We start from the raw sequence: 21,307 nt of genomic DNA, 5'->3' as shown, positions 1-21,307 counted from the left end.
TTTCCCTTTGAATTAAAAAAAAAACACTTGAGGGAACCATTTGAGTAAAGACAGCCTTCTGTTCACACTGATCTGGATGTTTCTTTCTCCTGCTGTGCCCATATTTATTCCAAAGCCCTCTGTACCACTAACATGTTACTTTCTGAGTTTACACACTGAGGAGTCTCAAGATGAGTTTCCCCTGTATTAGGCACAACCTTTTTGTGCCAAATGGCATTAATGGCATTTAGCAGTGTTAACCAAATATTTCTAATTGATTGAACCACATGATAACAATGCCAGACCTTTCTAGCATCCCCTAAAGGATATCAGTGTACTATATATAGTAAAAGTCCGTGGTATACCAATCTGTTTGGAATCCATGAAGCTGCAACTGCAGAGGTTTGAGATATAGAAGAAGGAAAAGTTGTTTGGGATCAGATTGTAGAGAGCTCTTGACTGTCATCCTGACAAGAGTTTGGTCTATTTTAGGAGCTGTAAGAAATCATCTTAATTGTATTAAACACATTCAGTCCTTGATACTGCTTTTTGCCCTGCCCTGCACCCTACCTGGCTCCCTGGCTTTTAATTCATTCTTGTATTTCAGGTCCCTATACCTGTAAAAATCAGGAAGACTCAGGAGGATTTGTATGGGGTGGGGTGGAATGTCGAGTTATATCTTAGCAATGTCTCAGGCCTAGAAATAGTCCTAGACCTAAATGCTGAACCTTCGTTTTTAAATCTGATCACCTAAATTTTTTTTAAGGTAGACATGATTCCTTCAGAGTGATATTAACTCATTGAGAGTTAATATAGCATATTGAGGAGAGGTAAGGCATCATTGTGATTTCTTTATCATTCTTCTCAAGATGGATCCAAAAAAGTGGATGGTCTTGAAAAGCAGACCCTAAGATATTAATGACCATTTGTGGCATTTATAGTCTTCTTAGGACTGACCAAAAGGAATGAAAATACTTGAAGAGATTTTTCTTTGGGAAGCTCCGAAGTACCTAGCGGGAGATTACACAGGCTCTGTGTGCACTCTGAATAACCCTTCCCTCTGACTTTAACTTTGTAAACCTTTTGCCAGATAGAAAATAGAGAATTAAAAACCTCAAAATTCAGGGTGCATGAAATGTCATTAAATCTAGCATAAAATTTCTTGAATCTGTCAGATAAAGGAAATCATGTATCCATAGAGAAGATGGAATATCAATTGACAGGAACCTATGAAGCTGGCACTTATTCTGAGAGACATATGAATCTAAAAATCCAATAGTGCCTCAGCCTTTGAAAACACAGAAGCCAGAGAGGTACTAGGAAAATCAATAAGGTAAAAATCTTCATCCTACTATTTGGAATGACTCCCACATAAGAATTAATTAACACAATACTTCTAGAACATGAAAAGGATGTTAAAATGTTATCTCTACCCATAGAAAACAAAGATATATAAACCGACCCAACTTCTAGAGAGAGGGCTGAAGAGAAAAGACTGGAAAGATTAAAGGTGTGTGTAAGAGGTCATCTCTGCCCTGTTGTCACACCATTTACCCTCTTCAGATAGAGGGATAAGTGTTGAACTTCAGTTTGTCTGAATTCCTCAGCTCTGTCATCAATGCTGTGACACATTCTAATTTTCTGATTCATTTGTGATGAATAAGCTCTCTCTTTTCTATTCACAGCACTAAAAGTAACCAATTTTTATGAGTGAGTTATGATTACTTATTTTCCATTTTTGTATTGCACTATTATTTTCCCTTTGCAAAGTTTCTCGCACGCTTTCTCAGCCGGTGTGAATCCCATGTACAAAAAAGCCCTCGGACAGGACCGCTGCCTAGGCTTCAGTCAGTCAAGAGGAATGAAAGACTGACAGCCCGATTCCGTTTTTAACCCAGCCAGATACCTCAGCTGGCAAGTGGCTCAGCTTCCGCACCATAAAATGGGTATAATAATAGCTTTCCCTTACCACTGTGAAATATTTAGAATACAAATCAAGCCAAACCTGTCTCCTTCCAAAGGAGAAGCTTAAACTAGCCTACAAAATCCTGAATGAGCCCAGATTTCAAGGGGAAACATAAAATGGGAAATACCTACATGTAGTGTAATTTAGTGGTTAAAAATATGTAGACTTTGGAATGGGGCAGACTTATTCAGATCCCAGCAGCTGTGGGATTTGGGGTAAGTTTCCTAATTTCTCAAATCTCCCTTTTTCTATAGTAAATTGGGAGTTAATGGTATTTCCTCTTCTAGTCAGGATTAAATGATACACTGCTAATGCTGCTTTTCAAACTCTTCCACAGAGGTGATCCTCCCTTTCAAGTGAGTGATCCAGTACTCAGGGTGCTGGGCCATTGCCTGAAGCAATCTGCCACAAATGAGACTTTTCAGTGATGGCTCAGGGTGCATCCTACAAATACATACAAATTTAGCATTCTACTCATTATGTTCTTGTTTGTTTCACTAAACTAGAAGTTCCATGAGGACCAAAACAGTATCTGTTTTATTCCTCCTATAACATCCAAGAAAATGAATATGTGTACAAATAAGGGTTTAAATGGCTCAGCCACAAGGACAACTGACCCTCCCGAAAGACGGTTATGTCTTTATTACTTATTCTGTGGCTTGGTGCGCTCCCATTACGCTGCTCCACGTCCCTGGATATGCCCACATTCAAATCTGAGAAGCATTTACTTAGCAGGATGCCTGAAACCACAGAAGGTGCTGAGTAAATAGTAACTCTTATGTCTCTGCTCACTACTCCTCTATCGCACTGTTCCTAAGCCTCTATGGAAATCATAAAGAACTAGGGAAGTCAGAGTCTGGGAGGCCTTTAGAGGAGTCTGTGTGTCTCTAGCCACACACACCCATGAAGAGCTCTATTTTCTATACATTTTGTTTGCTTCTGGCTTCAGCTTGGAGCGACTTGTCAAGCTTCCTAGAGGTGATAAGCAGTGGAATTGCATGAGCATTTTCTCCCCTCTCCCCCTAAGCCAAGGGTGACGAACCTGGAATTCATGAGCAACCTTCATGGGGTCTGGAAGATTTTTGAAACTTGGTGTTTCTAAAGAGTTTCTTTGGGAGGGGATTCTCATTGGGATCCATATCACCTGGAAATATTGGAAACCATTGCCCTTGAACGTTACATAATGTAAACTGAAATCAGAATTGATTAATCTTTATTAACAATCCATTTAATTAATAGTACATTTAGTTCCTTGGAGATTGACACTATACAATAATTTCTACTAGAATATCACAAAACACAATCAGAGTTCACCACAAACCACCCCTTTTCCCCCTGTCTACTCTTGCCCCCCCCCAACCATGTATTAAGGTCCTGATTCATTTGGGCTTTACAGTTATATATTCTTTGCTAGATAGTTATGCTTTGAGCCTAGCACGCGTAACGCAAATATTTTTCATCATATGCAAAACTATTATAGATAATTCTTTGCATTTCAGATGAAAACAACTTACAGACGTATAAGGTAAATATCACTTAGGCAGAAAGGGCACATTATCAATAAAATAACAATTTGAATTGAACAGAAATAAACCTATGTAGATTAATACATATTCTCAAAATTGCAGATTGTAATTCAATCAAGAAGTAGGGGCCTTTTGACGTTTATGAACATTTATAAATTATATAAGAGCTCTGAGATTAAATTTTTTGCCTTAATATTAAATTTTGGATAGGTATTATTGTTTTTCATTAATATATAAAGACAACAATTATATCCAATAAAATCTCCAATTTAACTTGGCTTTAATTTGTCTTAGACTGTGACATACACACTGATTTTTCTTTCCATCTTGGATTCCTGTCATTGACAGCCTGTGTGTCACTTAACATCCAGGAAAGATATTTCTTCTTCATTCCAGACCTTGGATGTATTAGTCAATCTGGGTACAATTTATATTGATCTCTTTTGATCACATCAAAAATTTAATTTTGACTGATTAACTTTATGAATAAATGCTCCTTGGAATTTGAAAAGGAAACCTATGTGCTTAGATATAAGAACATAAATGCTAAGTATAGTTTTTAAAAAGCACAATGTATTATTGAGAGTTATTGGGTTTAAATGTGCAAGAGAGAAATGATAAGTGAGTATATTTCATAGATAACCACTAATCATCTTTCTCCTTTTTCTCAAAGGCTGAGGAAAAAAAACAAGCTCAAAAAAGTTGGGAGGGAAGCATGAAAGGAAGGAAGGGGGGAAGGAGGAAGGAAAGAAGGAAGGATGGGAGGAAGGGAAGAAGGGAGGGGGGAGGGAGGAAGGAAAGAAGAGGGGAAGGAAAGAAAGAAAGAAGGAAGGAAGGAAGGAAGGAAGGAAGGAAGGAAGGAAGGAAGGAGATTTAAAAAATAGACTAGTGCTATGGTCTAGGATTTTGGCTTATAGAAGAGACTAGAACTTAGCAAAACTTAGAACTTTAAAGTCTTTGAAGACTAGTCAATCTTTATATATATTTCAAGTTTGTATGTACTTCCAATGAATCATACATAATCTAATTGTCTTGCTTAAAGTTTTCACTAAACTCATCAATTTTGTGAAATAATTTGAAAGCATTGGAGACTCCCAGCCTCTCTCGTGTTAGCATACATTATGATCTAGGCTGCAGATTTTCATCTTAACTCTTCTTATTCAAGAAGGCGAACACCATCCTTCACACTTACATGTGCATGTACAGGGTTTCACCTCAGCCATAAAGAGGAAACTTTTTCTTTGGAGGAATCTCTATGATAGTGCACCTGTCTAGAAAACTTGTTGAGAAGTGAAATCTCTTTAATTGACAGGGGTGTTTGTTGTTGTTGTTGTTGTTGTTCTGTTTTGGTTTTTTTTGTTTGTTTGTTTGTTTGTTTGTTTGTTTTTGCTTTTAGCCTTATTCTACGCCAAACTATATAATCATATCTCTGTACTTGATCTCTTTTAGTATAATTTGTTTTGCATATTTTTAGAGGCCTTATATATAAGTGGTTAAAATCATGGTGTCAGAGAGGAAAGAGTTCAATCAGCATATGTTAAATCCTTGATATATTTGAGTGGGTGTGGGTGGGGAGACCTGCTTTGTTTTTTTCAGTATCCCTGTTTGGTTTTTTAATTTCTCATGGATCTTCTGTTACTTCAGTTTTATTTTTCCATAAGAGAAGCTGTCAAAACAGTAGTGTGAGCAGGCCAGTCCCATCATAGCTCATTTGGCTTGTGAGTTGAAGATGACAAAGGAGAATTATCTGATTTGAAATACAGATGGAGGAACTGTTAAGATCAACTCCCCGCAAACCTGAGGTTTTCATCCTTAGAGATGTGTTTTGGGAGACAGATGCTTTCATTTAAAATCATTTTGTCAGCGGGGACATTCCTAGGCTGGAGAGAAGGGGCAGATCAGGCAGTATATGGTCCTCAGTGGACACCAAGCCGACAAGAGGCAACATTACACCGAGTCCTCAGTTGAGGGCCAATGATACACGTACATGTTGAATTTGTCCAGAGGGTCTTCTGCGCATTAAACATACTGTATTTACCCTTAAAAGAGCCAACATTAATCAGTTTCATTCATCTTTGTCAAAATTATCTAAGATTTGCCCTGTGCTATGCGGGATGGCCGTTACCTATTCTCATCAGTGCTGCCCAATAGATATTTATGGAGTGATAGAAATGTTCTCCCTAGAAGGCAGCCACCAGCCACAGGTGGCTATTGAGCACTTGAAATGTGGCTAGTGTGACCAGGAATTAACCATTTAGTTTTTTACTAAATTTTAACTAATTCAAATAGATAAGTATAGGTAGTGGCTACTGAGGAGCACAGCTCTAGAAAGTACTCACACCATTCAGATCAGAATGAAGTTAGCAAAGAAGGAGGTTGGCATGCCATGTGCTGGAGTGCTGTGTTGGTCATCTAGCAGGAGGTCATGGCCTTTGGAAAATTGTATGGGGCTGGATCTCTTTTTCCTTGGGCTCCAGGTAATAAAACAGGTTCCTACTGTTAACCCTTAGGAGCAACCAGTTCTGTCTACAACTTAGATTCGTTCTCCTTCCCCTCACTGGGTTTATTTTTAATTCCTTGTTTTTGTTTTTCAGTTCCTTGACCATCAGTCTGTGGCCTGCCCCTTCTCTTTCTGTAAGTAAAAGTGGTTTCTTTACTTTTCCATAAAGTGTCATATTTGGGAAATTCAGATCTTTATTGGCATGGTTTCTGGTTGACTTTGTTGTGGTTTCCAGCGCTTCTTCACTATGTATTAGCTTACTTTGGGTTTGAAATTGATGCTGTTGATGCTGGTAGTAGTTGCCATCCATGAGGGAGCTGGAAAGCCCAGGGCCTGGACGTTGGACTGCATAAAGACTGCATTTTTCTCAGCGGCAGCTGCTGTTTGCAGAAGTCACTGCTCCTCTAAACCATAGCCTGCATTCTTCAGTCAGATATCAGCAATAGTTGGGCTTTTGCTCCACTGTCAATCAATGGGCAATTATTTATTCATCAGCTATATACCCATGTCTACATCCCGTAGTTTTTAATTTCAACTTCTACATCACATCTTTCATTTATGGACAAAATTTCCATACCCTTTTACTAAGAAGTGCAAGAGTGAACTATAAGGCTTGACCCATTTAGGCTAAAGTTGTGTGTGTAATCACAAGTCCAGGGGGAACAAAAAGAGAGAGAAAGCCAGGATTACATCTGCCGAGAGGTTTATAGAAGGTACCATCCTTTTTCAAAAAAGGTGGGGAGTCATTTGAAAAAGGAGAAAAAACAAGAGAGAAAACTTGATTTCAGATGAAAAGAGAGAACATTTATTATTTAAAGCCCAAATCAGGCTGCATCGAATGTGTTGGATAAGTTTTTACCTTGGGCTGCTTGAAAGAGATTCTGTGGCAGTGAACCCAAATAATCATAGTCACCCACTGCATGAGACACTGCCCAAGACACGCTACAGGTGGTGGCAGTCACCTTCTGTGATAAATAAGCATCAGATCTTCCCAGCTGCTTCTCCCTCTCTGGTGAACACTGTCCCTGATTCACAACATTCTGTCCTGCCTCACTGACTTCTCCGAGGTGTTTCTTGTGTGGTCCTCATTTGCACAGAAAGGGGGTCCCATGGCTCTCTTGCACATGTGTGGCTTCCACTAACATTCCTAGAGGCATGTTGCAGATACACTTAAGGGAGCAGAATCCCCCCCAAGGACGGACACTAAGACTAAAGTCCAAAGTGACAGCCGTTTGACAGAGAAAGGAGATTGGTGAAACTCCCCAAGGACGACGGGTGCTGTGTGTAATGCATTTATATAGCAGGGCCGGATCCTCCCTGTCCCTGACAGGTCTTGTTATTCCTTATTCTCCATGTTGATAGAGCGGGTCTGTCAATGCTTTGGAGGGTGTGAATGTACATGCTTCTGGTTACCACTTTGTGTTTCCGTGTCCCTCCTTCAGTTACCTAGCACTGCATATTTCTAGTCCTCTGACTGGCAAATCATTTTTGTTACAGTTCTTTTGTGTAAAAACAGTTCACAGAATAGCTCCGTGTTAGACAAGGCATTAATCCTCACATCACTGGGGATGAGTCAGCACAGTGCACTCCTGCCCGCACGGCTCAGCTATTATGACGTCAGCACCGTAGGGCAAGCCTCAGACACAAGCAGTACAGGGGACTGGAGACCTGTGTCACAGATTAGAAATCGAGGGGGAGACCTTTGAGATAAAAATGTAATTGAAAGGCTGTTTCTGGCTCATAGGAAAATGTGAAACTGATTCTATGATACCTCCACCATTAATCAGGCAGCTTCTAGAGAGATCCTAATTTTTAACCAGAGATAAAGAAAGCTGGGAGAATGACCTGTAATGGGGCTGATAGCCCACTCCTGTACCCCCTAACCTTGTCCCACCCCTGGGCCAGGCTTCATGCTTGCTTGGGTTGTTCCAAATCCCAAGGCTGCTTTTCTTTCAAGGGTGACAGGGCCTGTGATAGCCCTGCTGTCCTCAAGTGCCCCACAGACACAGCTGATGGCTCCAGGGGTGGTGCCCCAGATACCTATCAAAGGGAAAAGAAAAGTTCCTGGGAACAGATCAGAACATTATCTCCCCAGCGCTTCTAGCTCCTAGTGCCTCTTCAATGGCCTTCTCCAGACAGGTGCAGAATGCTGCCTTCTCTCCCTGGCACTGCATTTAGTCCAAAGTCCCAATCCGGATTTGACACAGATTTCAATGGGAACTGAACAGCTTCCAGATGTTCCCCCCCAAGAGTTTTCTATTCCGTTACTCTTTAGCAGAAACAAAGAGGAGCCTGCCGTAACCTGCCACGCTGCCTGGAAGCAGGTAGCACAGACTGAGCCTATTTGAGAAACCAGGTTATTATAAATTAGACCTCTCCACGATTCAGACTCAGATTCATTCTCAGAACAAAACCTTCCGGTATTGAAAACTCCCGTGTTGAAAAGGCTGCAAATTCACTGCCTCAGTGGCATTCTCTGCTAACAAGACATTCCTCCATCACACTCTCTATCCCTCATTCTTCCTTTCACCCTGTGAGAACTGCCAGAAAGTGCCTTACTGCTGCGATCTTCTGCCTTCCTTAGATTGCTAATAGGCTCCATGCTTAGCTTATAGAGGCTAACGCTACTGCTTGGCTTCATTTTGATTAATTATCATGCACAGCTCTTTATTCAGTTTTCAGTCAACAAACATTTATGGAAAGCTAGTTATTGTGCGTCATTCCTGGAACTCCAAGATAAATAAGAAATGCTCCCTATTGCTAAGAATCTCACGGTCTGGTAGGGGTGATAAATAGTAAATAAAGGCTACAGCATGTGATGGACACTGGAATGGAGGCATAAACCAGATATAACAAGAGGAGCAAGGAGATGGTACAAAGGTGTAACAAGGAGCAAAGAGAAAGGAGTGCCCACTTGCAAGCTGGATCTAAAAGTCTACAGAATGAATTGCAGTTTGCCAAGTCAGTGTAGGGGAAGGAAAAGAAAAGGGCATCACAGTCACGAAAAAAGCAAGAGCATTTACAAAGTCAAGAGTGTCGAGCAGCAGCCTGCTCCAGAGGACAGCAGCTTAGTATGGCCGGAACATGGTGGTTGAAAGGGGAGCCTGGGAGATGAGGCTGGAAAGTGGATAGGAGGCAGATTGCGGAGGGTCTTGTCAGCCATGCAGGGGAGTTTAGATGTGATGCTGCAGGCTTGAAGAGGCTTTGAAGAATTTTAAGCAAAGAGTGCTCTGGCTATGTAGAGATGGTTGATTGGGAAAAGGGAGACCGGGTCACAAGTGAAAACAAAGGGCCCGGACTGTACAGTGGGGGTGGGAGCGAAGAAGAGAGGCTATCTGGTAGTGTTGACATAGACACTGACATCTGCATGATGCCAGCATATCTTGGCCCAGTGCACAGTCCCTGCCTTCTAGGAGAAAGGTTGATGTGTTATGTGGGGCCAAATTTCAGGCCAAAACACTCTTTACAGGAGCTCCAAAGGAGACCTGAATTTGAATCTGACCTCACTCTGAGATGCTGCCTGCTGGTCTCCAGAGATGTGTGACTCTTTTTCCATAGTAAATTTGGGGGAGTGTCAGGCAGATAAGGAAGAAGCCATTTCCAGTGTCCCGCTTTTCCCTTCTTTCACCTGAAAATGAAACAATTTCTCAGTAATGTCCCCCTACAGCCAAGCAATACCCAACTTCCTATCATTTGTCTATACTGTCCTTTTCTAAGAAGTTCCAAGCCATTGAACTGAATGGCAACATATATACTGCTGGTGTTGAAACAGTTCGGTATGTCTCTTCCTTCTTTCTGAATTAGAGTTCACCATAAATGTGCTTTTCTCTTGTTCACTTTGGGCTGCCAGGACAATTTAAAGGAAATTTTCAACAGCTTATGTTTCATGGACCATGTTCTCTTTGCAAATGGGAGGGTATGTGTGGGTGTGTTTAAGTCTTCTCTATATTGCTTTCTGGAGAAAGGTTTGAGAAGATGAACAAGATGAGGAGTAGGGACCTATTGAAAGCCCAGGTCCCCCCAGTGACCTGAGTGTAGACTGTAGGCTGGTGATCAGATGGTCAATTATGTGTTTGTCAAAACATAGTGGGCTGCATTCCAGACTGCCAGCTTTGGAAGCCCAGCTTCTGCCAACCAAATGTCATCTGGGAACATGCAACACTGGGCACTGTGAAGGAGTTTGAAATAGACCATGCCACAGCCAACCTACTGCCAGTCTTATAGCACCAATATGGCATGCACAGCCGGGCCCCATGTTTCAGAGCTCAGGAATTCACTGTACTAAATTCAAGAGGTCAGATGGGTTCATGTTTTCAAAGGCCCTGTTCTCTGCTTTGAAGATTGTGACTTGCTCCTCAGTGACTTCCAAGAGATTTTTCCAGTCATATCTCTGTGGAAACCACCCTTTTTGTGATGGTTATGAGAGCCTTGTAGAAGTCCCAGAGGAAAGAAAAATATACATACTCACTCTGACAATGACTGTGATTCCGACAGAGGGATTCCAACTCTTAGGAAATTACATTAAAGGTGCATAGCTTTTAAAATATCAGGAACCACCTTGGCAACTTATAAAAAGCAGAAGGGCTTTGCCTATTTTATAAAGTGATTTGCATATACCTGCATAAATAATGTTCCCACCTGTACTTTTATGCATTTTGGTTGAATAAATTAAATTCAGTGATCTTTAAAATATTCACTGTCTTTCATTGCTCAGATACCATTTTCAGGACCCTTCCTTCTAATTTTTTTTTCCTGAGGTAGTAGTGGCAGTTTTTTTTTCAATCTTTTAACTAATTCAGAGAATCAAAACACACTACAGACCAGCCTACCACACCTAGGAGCATTGCTTCCCTCTGCTTGCGTTTCTCTTAGCCTTCTACCTATCAGACCATGAGTATACTATGTTTTTCATAAAGGAAAATAGGGGAATATATTATCAAGATGAAAACTCAACACATAACAAGATTAAGCTTCACTACCTATATGTATCCAGACTTGTGCTGATACACATCTCAGGGACATACTCATATTAACCTTTTTCCCCCCTTTAGCCACTGCGACCACCCCTTCAGAAACTATCCAGCCACTAACCCATATTAATTGTAACTTGATCCTTCAAACCACAGCTTGGTCAGTGGGCCAGCTTCAATGAAGCACAATCATCCTGTGAGATATTATTAAGCACTTACTAAATACAAAGAATTGTGTTTAGTATGGGGTTAAAACATAAATCTAAGACATTGCCCTTGCTTGCTCTTAAGGAACTCAAAATTGGATTAGCAAAAGAAGTTATACTGTTGAGTATTCCATATGCATATAAGACAATAAGTGACAGTTCCAAAACAAATGATACAGTCCAGTAAGTACTATAGGATTTCATTCATGAAAGAGAGCCTTGAGGGTTGGAAAGTTTCATGTAAAATATGATTTAGCTGGGTCTTGAAAAATGGCTAGAATAAAAAAAAATGATGAAGAGCAAAAAAAAATGATATTTCAAACAAAAGAATAAACCTAAGTTTTGGAATCTTTGAATGGGTCCAATAAATGGCACGGCTCTTTCCCACTCAAGTTCTAAACCCATTGAAAAATAAGACAAAAGAACTTATAACCTAGGGACCAAAAATTTTTGGTAAGGCTTGGTTGAAAGATGTAGGATGGATGAGAGGTAAAATGGGCTCATTGACTCCCTTCCCTTCTATCTATACTTTGAAAAAGCCCTCCCAAAGGAAAATTGAATCAGCATAAGATCAATGCTCTTCCAGGTTACTAACTCCCATTGTAGGAAAAGAAAGAGAAAGAGGCTAAACTCCTGCTGTTACAAACCTCAATCTCAGTTCACCTAATTAAGAGACATGGAGCAAGAGCAATCTTATCCACAAGATGATTCACCTCCATGGGGAACTGTAAGGAATGAGGCAGAGACAAGTTATGTTCAGAAAACTTCCTTCTGAACACTAGGAGTTGGGAAGAGGCATTCCAGCCAGCCCCCTGATGCACGGTCTGGAAAGCAAGAGAAGGAAGTACTGATTGAGATGAAAATGTGAACCATAGCCAAAAAGGTACCATCTAAGGAGACATGCCTTGGGTTGGAGCCTGTAGCCATAGGATTATTGGAGATCTAAACTGAGGGTTTCTTTTTAGAGTCTCAAAGTTACCTGAATCAGAACCCCAGGACACAGGCAAGAAATTAAGATAATGGACTAAAACCTCATTGGGAAAAAATATAGAAAAATCTTGTCTTTAGTTAAACTAATAATCACAGTAAGAATTAGCATGTGTTGAGTGCTTGACTTATTTTAGGCACTGGACAAAATACTCTTAACAGCTACCTGATTTAACCTTTAGAGCTAGTCATTAGGTAGATGCTATTGTGATCCTAATTTTGAAGATGAAACAGAGATTTAGCATGTTTGAGTAATTTTTTTCAAGAATGCCTAGTGAGTGATAAAGATAGAATTTGAATACAAGACTATCTGTCTTAAAGTCCTTGGCCAAATTTGATCAAACACAAAGTGAATGTCTACTAAATGCTGAAGATAATGGAAAGCAAAACAGATATGGCCGCTGCCCTACTCGACTTACAGTCTAGGGGATGGAAGGCATGCTAATCAAATGGTCACACAAAAGAACTTGTAATTACAAACTGTGCTTGCCCCTATGAAATATAAGTTCCAGGGGCTCTAAGAGCAAATAGAAGAGGGGAATCTAAGTGAGTCTAGGAGTTCACAAGGACCTTCCCTGGTAAGTGACATTTGAGCTACCATCTGAAGATGAAAAACAAGAAGTGAGATTAGGTGGTGGTAGAGGTTTCCAAGGAGAGGGCACAGCATAGGTGAAGGCATCAAATAGAGCTGTATAGAGAGAATGAAGGGAAGAGCAGCTCAGGCTGAGGTTGAAAAGACATATAAGGATGTCAGCATCTTTGTAGGCTGTATTAAAGACCTCCCTAAGAAAAAGAAAACTTAAGAAGGAATGTGCCATGATCAATTTATATTCTATTTTTTAAGTTTATTTATTTATTTTGATAGAGAAAGCAGGGGAGGGGCAGAGAGAGAGAGAGTCCCAAGCAGGCTCCATGCTGTCAGTGCCGAGCCCAACGTGGGGCTGTTTCACAAACTGTGAGATCATGACCTGAGCTGAGATCAAGAGTCAGATGCTTAATTGCCACCCAGGAGCCCCAATTTTGTATTCTAAAATGATTGTGCTACTCTTGCACATTTATTGCAGACAGATGGAAACATCCACACAACAACCTGTACACGAATGTTTGTAACAGCTTTATTCATAATATCCCCAGACTGGAAACAACCCAAATTACCTTCAATGAGCAAGTGTTTCAACAAACAGTGGTATATCCATACCATGGAATACTACTTAGCATTAAAGGGTATCCCTTGATACATACAACAACTTGGATTAATCACAAAGGTATGATGCTGAGTGAAAAAAAGCCAATCTTTTTTTTATTATATACTTTATGATTCTATACTTTATGATTCTATTTATATGGCATCCTTAAAACAACAAAACTATAAAGATGGAGAACAGATTAGTGGTTGGCAAAGGTTAAGGAGTGGGGAAGAGATGGAGCTGCCAATGGCTGTCAAAAGGTAGCACAAGATAGCCTCACGATGGCACTATTCTGTATCTCCACTATAGTGGTGATCATGCAAAACTACATAAGAGATACAGTTGCACTGAACTAAACACACTCGAAGTGCATATAAAACTGGTGAAATCTGAATAAGATGGGTAGATTGTACCATTATAAAACCAAGGTCAATCTCCTGATTGTGATATTGTACTATAGTTATGTAAGATGTCGCTATTGGGTGAGACTGGGTAAAGGGTATACCAGATCTCTCTGTATTATCTCTTACAACTGCATATTAATCTGCAATAATCGTAAAATTAAAATTTAAAAACAAAAAAGCTCAAACTAGTCCATCGTTGTGAATGGTTTCACAGGAGCAAAAATAAGGAGGCTATTATAGTATAACAGACAAGAGATAGACTAGAGCAATTACTGGGAATGGAAGAAAAATAAATGGAACCAAGAGATAATACAGAAGCAAGACATACAGGATGTTCTCATGGGCTGGATATGGGAGATGGAGGAGAGAGAAAGAGCAACCGTGACTACTGGTTTATGCTCATAAAACTGTATGGAGGTTGGTGCCACTCACAGTTATGTGAAATACCAAAGGAGAATGGGAATTGAGGGAAGATTACACGGTCTGTTTTTGAGATATCTAGTGTGAGGCATTTCTGGTAAAGATAACTGAGCATATTGAATAGGCAGGTTAATATACACAATTGGATATTAGAAGTAGAGTGAAAGCAAATAAGGCTGTCGGCAGGGATGATACTGCCTAGGAAACAGGGTTCCATAGAGAAGAAAGCCCAAACCAAGACTTGAAGAACTCTTAATATTTAATCAGCGGGTAGAAAAAAAATGAGGCTGTGAAACACTCTCGGAAGGAACAGCTAAGGAGATAGTAGGAAAACCAGAAAACATTGGCACACACGTCAAGAGAAGAGAGCATTTTGAACAGGGTGGTCTGTAGTAAGACATGCTGCTGAGAAGTCAGTCAGAGACTGAAAATTGCATTTAGTATGTTAATGTGGAGGTTGCTGTTGACTCTGGCAAAAGCTGTTTTGTTGAAGTGGTAGAAGCAATAACCTGTTTGTAATGGTATGGGGAAAGAGTGAGAGGTAAAGAAATAGAGAGCAAATGTGGATAATTCTTAGAAGCTTTACTATAAAGGAAAATGAGCTAGAGTCATGCTTTGGGAAGGAGACAGTGAAGTCAGAAGATTAGAGAAAAATGGAAATATTGGTATTTTTGTATGCATATGGGAAGCATACAGTAGAGAGGAGAGATTCAGTTTATGGAAGGGAGAAGAGGTTGGGATGATTAGTAATGTAAGATTCCTGGTAAGCCTAGAGACATGGAATCCTGAGCATAAATGAGGGATGGGAGGACGCACATCTCTTCTACCGCTAAAGAAAGAAAAAGGAAAGGATGGGGGCAGATGTGTGCCACATACTGAGAGGCTGAGTGGTTTCTCAAATGATAGCTCCTGGGGGTCAGGGTCCTGCTAAGAATAAGTGAGGTGGAGATTTGAGGAAAGTGAAAGTTTAAAATAGTTCTTGGGACAAATGGGACACTAAGTTGACCAGAGCAACCTAGGAGCATTCTCCTTGGCAATATGGAAGGCCTAGGTGAGTCTGGAGGGTTAATATTGATATCCATCTGTCTTGGGTGATTTTCTCCAGCAATTCATTGACCAAAGTGGCAGTGTAGAGAGATGAGTACCTGAGTTCAAATTCAAATGGGGTTTTACCCAGTACGTGTGTAAAGATTTAGGGGTTTTAGTTTCTTTCTCTCTTTCTTCCTTTCTTCCTTCCTTCCTTCTTCCTTCCTTCCTTCCTTCCTTCCTTCCTTCCTTCCTTCCTTCCTTCCTCCCTCCCTCCTTCTCTTTCTTTCTTTCTTTCTTTCTTTCTTTCTTTCTTTCTTTCTAGCTGAGGCCAAAATAAAAGGGCAGGAAAAAGGCTCAGTTCAGTTCTCCAAGTATCTAGGGAGCATCTACATTACACGAAGCACTGTATTGCATACAGAAAAAAAACAGAGGTGAATAAGGCACAATTCCCTGCCCTAAAATAGCTCATAGTGTAGGGAAGTTTGGAGGTTGCCATTTGGTCCAAAAGTCCAGGAACACATGGTTAGATAACTTTTATCAAAAGACACAGAAACCCATGTCATTCCTTCTTTCTTCTGGCTGCTCCTTCCTCCCACCCTGGCATTACCTAGTTACTTTCTTGCTTTCTCAAAAAATATCTACTGCCTGCCTTATTGCCAAGCCTCTAACATGCATCATAAACATGTGAGTGACAATTCTGACTTCTCCCATCATCATTTTGCTAAAATATGATCATTTAGGAACAATTAGATGATCTATTTGAAGTGTGATGTTAGTACTGTGTGAATTTTCTCTAAATGTTAAGAACTGGCATCTAACTGTACAGAAAGGCTATTTATTTAAAAGAGGGAGAGAGAGAGGAAGAGTGGGTAGGCAAGAGGAGGAAGAGAAGAAAAAGGGAAGGAAGGAGGAGGGAAGGTAGTGAAGGAAAGGAAACTAACTACAGAAGATCTTATATTAACAGCCCATCCTGTTTTTCAGAGGAACCCCCATTCAAAATGAATAATTGAGCCTCCGTTTCTAGTGGTGGCCTACATCCACAGCCTCCCCAAAGCAGCTTCCAAACCTGGAGACATACCAGAGTACTAGAGAATAATTAAATCCAGCTTCTGGCAACCTAAGACATGAACTGGAGAATGTGGAAATTCCTAATTTCCAGTAGAAGTAGGGTTCCTTACTCAGATTTATTCTGAGCATTATAAAATGGTAACAGAAAGAGGTGGTAGCAATGGTAGTTTTCCTTTATTTGAACACATTCCATTATGCTAGCTAGATTCCTCTAGGAAATGACATTAGGGCCATTTGACTCAAAACTAAATTGCAGCTACATCTGGGGTAGAATTTGGCAGCTGTTGAGCAAAGCAGCTGTATTTTTTTAATATTTACTTCTTTCATGACTCTACAATTCACACATACTGTAAAATATTAAGAAAGTATAGAGTATAGAGAAAATATCTATAATGCCACTATACAGAAACAACTATTATTAATAATTTTTCAGATCACCTTCTAGTCTCTTCTCTGGATTTTAACATAATTGGGCATACATTGTATGTGTAGAGTTGTATCTCATTTTTAGTTAAATATTATATAAGTGCTTCCTGGTGTAATTACAAACTCTTTATAAATGCCACTGTAATATCCGAATAGTTTTTTTATCAATCATGCAACCCCCTGGAATTTACTGAGCTGTGCCATCAATATAGATATTTGGGTTATTTCCAGTATTTCAGTTTTAAAGTCCTATCTGGCAAGAACTACAGTGTATCACCTGGAATTGTCCAACTCGAAGGAATGTTGAGGCAGGCACTGATGTCACCGATCAAGAGAGTGGAGAGGCAATGATGTCATCCTTTTAAGAGAGACACTAATCACTAATGACTATCAAACTCATATTTGAATTTTTAAGTAGCTGTTACAGGGTTTATATAAGCTCTCTTACCCTCAAAATAAAATTCTGATTTTTAGTTCTAGAGTATACACTTAGTTTTGTTTGCATTTGTTACAATGATGATATACAATGAAGAACATAAAATTCATTCAAAATCTCACTCCACAAAGACAACCATGATTAACGCTTTAGGAAATACATTTCCATACTTACCGATTCATCTGTCTCTTTTTCTTTCTCTTTGTCTTTTTCTTTCCAAAATGAAAGGAAGAGCTGCTTACTCTCTAATCTGCTTTTTTACTCAACATTGTAATAAGCATTTTTCATTTCATAAATATACATCTACATTATCTTTTTGATAGCTACATTGTACTCTATGGATAATTTATTTAGTCAATCACCTATTGATGGACATTTAGGATATTTGGACTTTTTGTCTAACTAAACAATGCTACAATAACTGTCTTTATACACACATACATTTTTAAAAAGCCCTGTCCTGATTATCTACTTTGGATAAATTTCTAGTAGTGGAACTATGAAAGTAAAATTTATCTATTGCTAAACTGTCCTCCAGTACATATGTATCAAGTTATACCTCCACCAATGAAAAAAGACACTTCCCATTTCCCTGCATCTTCACTAATTTGGCAAATGCCAATTTTTGTGCTTTTTGCATATAAGTGAATATTTTCATGTTGAGGGTATGGGATGCTTTTTCCAGGCATGAAACCAAAGCCTAAAAACTTAAAGAAAATATATTAAATTGTAATTACATGAAAATAAAAATCACTGTGGTAGAAAAAAAAAACTTAACTGGGAAAAATTGTGACCTATCCCTAATATTTTAAGAGTGGTTGTAAATTAACAATGAAAAGGTGAATGACACAATAGAAATTTGGAAGGGCAAACGAGCAGTCTAACACATGTTTAGCTGCTTAGTCTCATTCTTCACTGCAAAGACAGTGCTCCCCAAAGTCCTGCGAGCACACCTCCAACACTGTTTCCTTTTCCCCAAGGGCATCACCAACCCTCACTGCCTGGGAAATACGGTGGGGAGCAAAGCACCAGTCAGGGAACCTGAGGAGTCGCTGGGTGGGGGACGGTTGGTACTTCTCTTGATTACACTTTTTATATTTATATTCATATTCATATTCATATTCATATTCATATTATTTATATTTATATTTATTTGGTATTGCCATCCCCCATTGAGGCAAGCTAATTGTTCACTCACATGAGTGTAAAAATGATCATCTGCGCTCTGCCATCAGACTCCAAAATCAGTAAATTATTGGGAAGGGAAAAATACACACTGGCAACATTGCCTGATCCATGTCTCCAGGGCAGAATTGACACTATTCTTCTACCAGATGTAGATAGAGATTTCTGGATGTTCTCATAAATAAAGTGCTAGAGGCCATGTCATCAATGTCCTCCACCTTTCCCTCTCTCTTTCTGACTCCCATGTGTATTGCTACATACTTAATGACATGGAATATTTTTCAGCAACTTCAGGGAAAGTGAAAGACGCTGGAGAGGCAGAAATGCCACACTGACAGCATCAGCCTCTGCTTCCACAGTACAAACTGTGACAGGGCGTCTTCCCTGCGTTTTGGGATAGGGAGTGAGCGTCTGGAATCTGGGAGTGAGTTCCCTGAGTCTTTCAGAGGAGCAGGAGTTGTACACAACTGTTCTGAGTGGTAACTGGAGCATTCTTTTCAGCACAAGAATTTCATTTGCAGATGATAAGGGATGGCATGTACTCCAGGGCATTCTTTGTCCGTCTTTGGCAAACAACTTTGTACAAGGAAGTCTTGTGTGCCTTAAATCCTTAGACAGTGTCCAGAAAGAAATAGAGGCAAAACATGTCAAACATTGTATGGAAGCCCCGTTAGGCCAACCACAAGCTAAGGCGAGCGGTAGGAACTGGGCCTAGTTAGCAGCTTGTTCTCTACCTGAACAGTCTAACTCCCCAGGAGGTGGGAGGAAGGATATGGTTAAGAGCCAGGTTGTCAGTAGTGCCTGGTGCTGTTAGAGGCCATACAGCTAGCTCAGTGTACCCAGGGCTCAGAGTGCTGAATGTCTGGCTTTCTTATGCCCTTAGAAAACTTCACCTATTATACACCTGCCTCTACAACATAGCTTATACTCAGAGGCCAAATGAGGACATGATTAAGGTTGAGTGCTATTAATTAATATTATGAGTATCTCTCTTGTTCTTTCTCACCCTTCTCTTTTCTTCCCCAAACATCGTGGTTGCCTGTTCAAAGCTGGAGAGGGATATCTCTATCTCTATCTCTATCTCTTTCTATCTCTATCTCTTTCTATCTCTATCTCTATCTCTATCTCTACCTCTGTCATCTCTATCTCCACCTATATCTATGTAGTACCTACACAATCTACTTCAAAGAAGTTTTCTACTAGGGCACTTGCAGAGGCATCTTCTACAAGAAATCTTTGTGGTGATAAAATTAAGATTTTTTTCCATTAAATTCTTCTTTTATGTATTCTTTCTCTAGCCTCTTTCTAATTCCTCATTTCTCCTAATGTGGGCACACTGACGACAAATCGGGCATAACTTCCTTATCCCAGAGAATCATTTTCCAGGTAATTATTTAGAGTGGGCCACCTTACCCCTCACACTTTAGTAGGCAAAAATGGATTCCATATTTAGTACCCCCTTGTAAATTTCTAGGATTTTGGGTATGTAGAAAATAACTATCACCTCTAAATTAAAATTGACTCTGTATTTCGAGTAAGGGAAGCATGTGTCTCATGAGAGAATTTGAGGAAAAGGTACACATAAATCCTTTAACAATGTCCTTTGGTCTGGTCCTTACAAGGAAGTCTAGGACACATAAGAGAAGTAATGGGAAATCTGCAATTAAAATCCTCTTCTGGGATTTTTTTCCTCTTCTTTTTTTCACATCATCACAAGCCTTGGATAATGTCTACTATATTGGTTCTTCACCAACAGCTTCCACGTACTCCTCTAACCAGTTTTATAACAGTACTTTTTGGTAACCTTTAGGAAGAATCGTAATGCTATTTACTTTTCCCAAAATGCATGAAGCATCTGTTAACAGGGTGTCTGCATACTATCTATGCATCTACATATAAAGAATTGATTTCTTCATCATCTTACTACCTCCAGTCATGAACATCACTCATCTAGAATATATTCAGAGGCCAGCCATCTCACAGCGGGCAGTGTGTTTACCACTCTGCCCTAGCTCTCTAATATACCTAGGGAAAGAGTTTCAGAAACATACACCAACATCCAGAAAACTACTTCAGAGATCTGAATCTTGGTGCAGGAATCCAATAGTAATCTTCTTGGCCACTATTATTTGGAATTTTTCCCTTTTACCCAAACAACAAAGAACTACAGCCAAAATACTTGGAAGAATTCCTTTTGAGCCCTTTTGGTGTTGGATTCTGGTTTATTCCTTCTTAGAAAATGGGGGATTACATTTAAATTCCAGATAAATGTTTTTACCTAATAAGAAACGAATGTGTACTTTTTGACTATTATAATAAAATTAAATTTCATGAAGTGCGACATCTCACACTCCTCTCTAGTCTGGGATCACCAAGAGATGAAGGTCTTCTTTAGTGAGGAGACAGAGAGGATAGCCCCCCAAATGCATGTGAACTTTAAAACAAGAAGGGATGCAACTAGAAACCAGAAAAACAACAGAGCACTGTGCACATCAACAGTAGCAACAACCCTAAAATGAATTAGGCTTTAGTTAAGATGAAATAAAAAACATGCACTGTAGATACTCATCCATTTTGAGGACTGTGCAGAATTTAGTTCTTCTCAACTCTTAGCAAAATTCTTTTTGTAAAAATAACTTGATCTAAGAAAGATTTCCCCACACCACAGTCAGATTATTTCATGGGAACAGTACACCCATTGGCAGACCACACTGACTTGTGGACCAGCCTGAGGATCCAGGGAAAATAGACTGAGTGACCCAGAGGGACAGAGTCAGGGCCAGCTGTGGACAGGAGTCTTCACCATATTCCAAAAGCTACCCCAAATCAGCCATTTATTTTCTTTCCTAACAATAGGCATTGGAAAACTTAAAGATCAAAGTTCCTTTTAAGGCCTGAGCTATTGATGTATTTAAATAGAGATTATTTCTAGGTCAGCTACAACTACTTTTGTCTGTGGTTTAGGCCCTCAAAGCAGTCCCATACAGGAACACATGCACACACATACGCCCATGCACA

The 21,307-nt window shown here is 39.8% G+C and overlaps 1 protein-coding gene across 49 annotated transcripts in view; it reads left to right on the top strand.

Annotated features, from left to right (window-relative positions):
* Positions 1-21,307, top strand: part of ZBTB20 (zinc finger and BTB domain containing 20) — a 785,665-nt gene that overhangs the window by 598,091 nt on the left and 166,267 nt on the right. For all 49 annotated transcript variants that reach the window (XM_078453036.2, XM_060640810.3, XM_060640799.3 and 46 more), the window contains one exon: positions 6,066-6,105. The gene's annotated coding sequence lies outside the window, so the exon portion shown is untranslated. The remainder of the gene's footprint in view (positions 1-6,065; positions 6,106-21,307) is intronic.

Source organism: Panthera onca, chromosome C2 (assembly GCF_046562875.1).
Source record: "Panthera onca isolate mPanOnc1 chromosome C2, mPanOnc1 haplotype 2, whole genome shotgun sequence".
In the NCBI taxonomy this organism is placed as follows: Eukaryota; Metazoa; Chordata; class Mammalia; order Carnivora; family Felidae; genus Panthera; species Panthera onca.
This window is presented reverse-complemented; position numbering and strand designations above follow the sequence as displayed.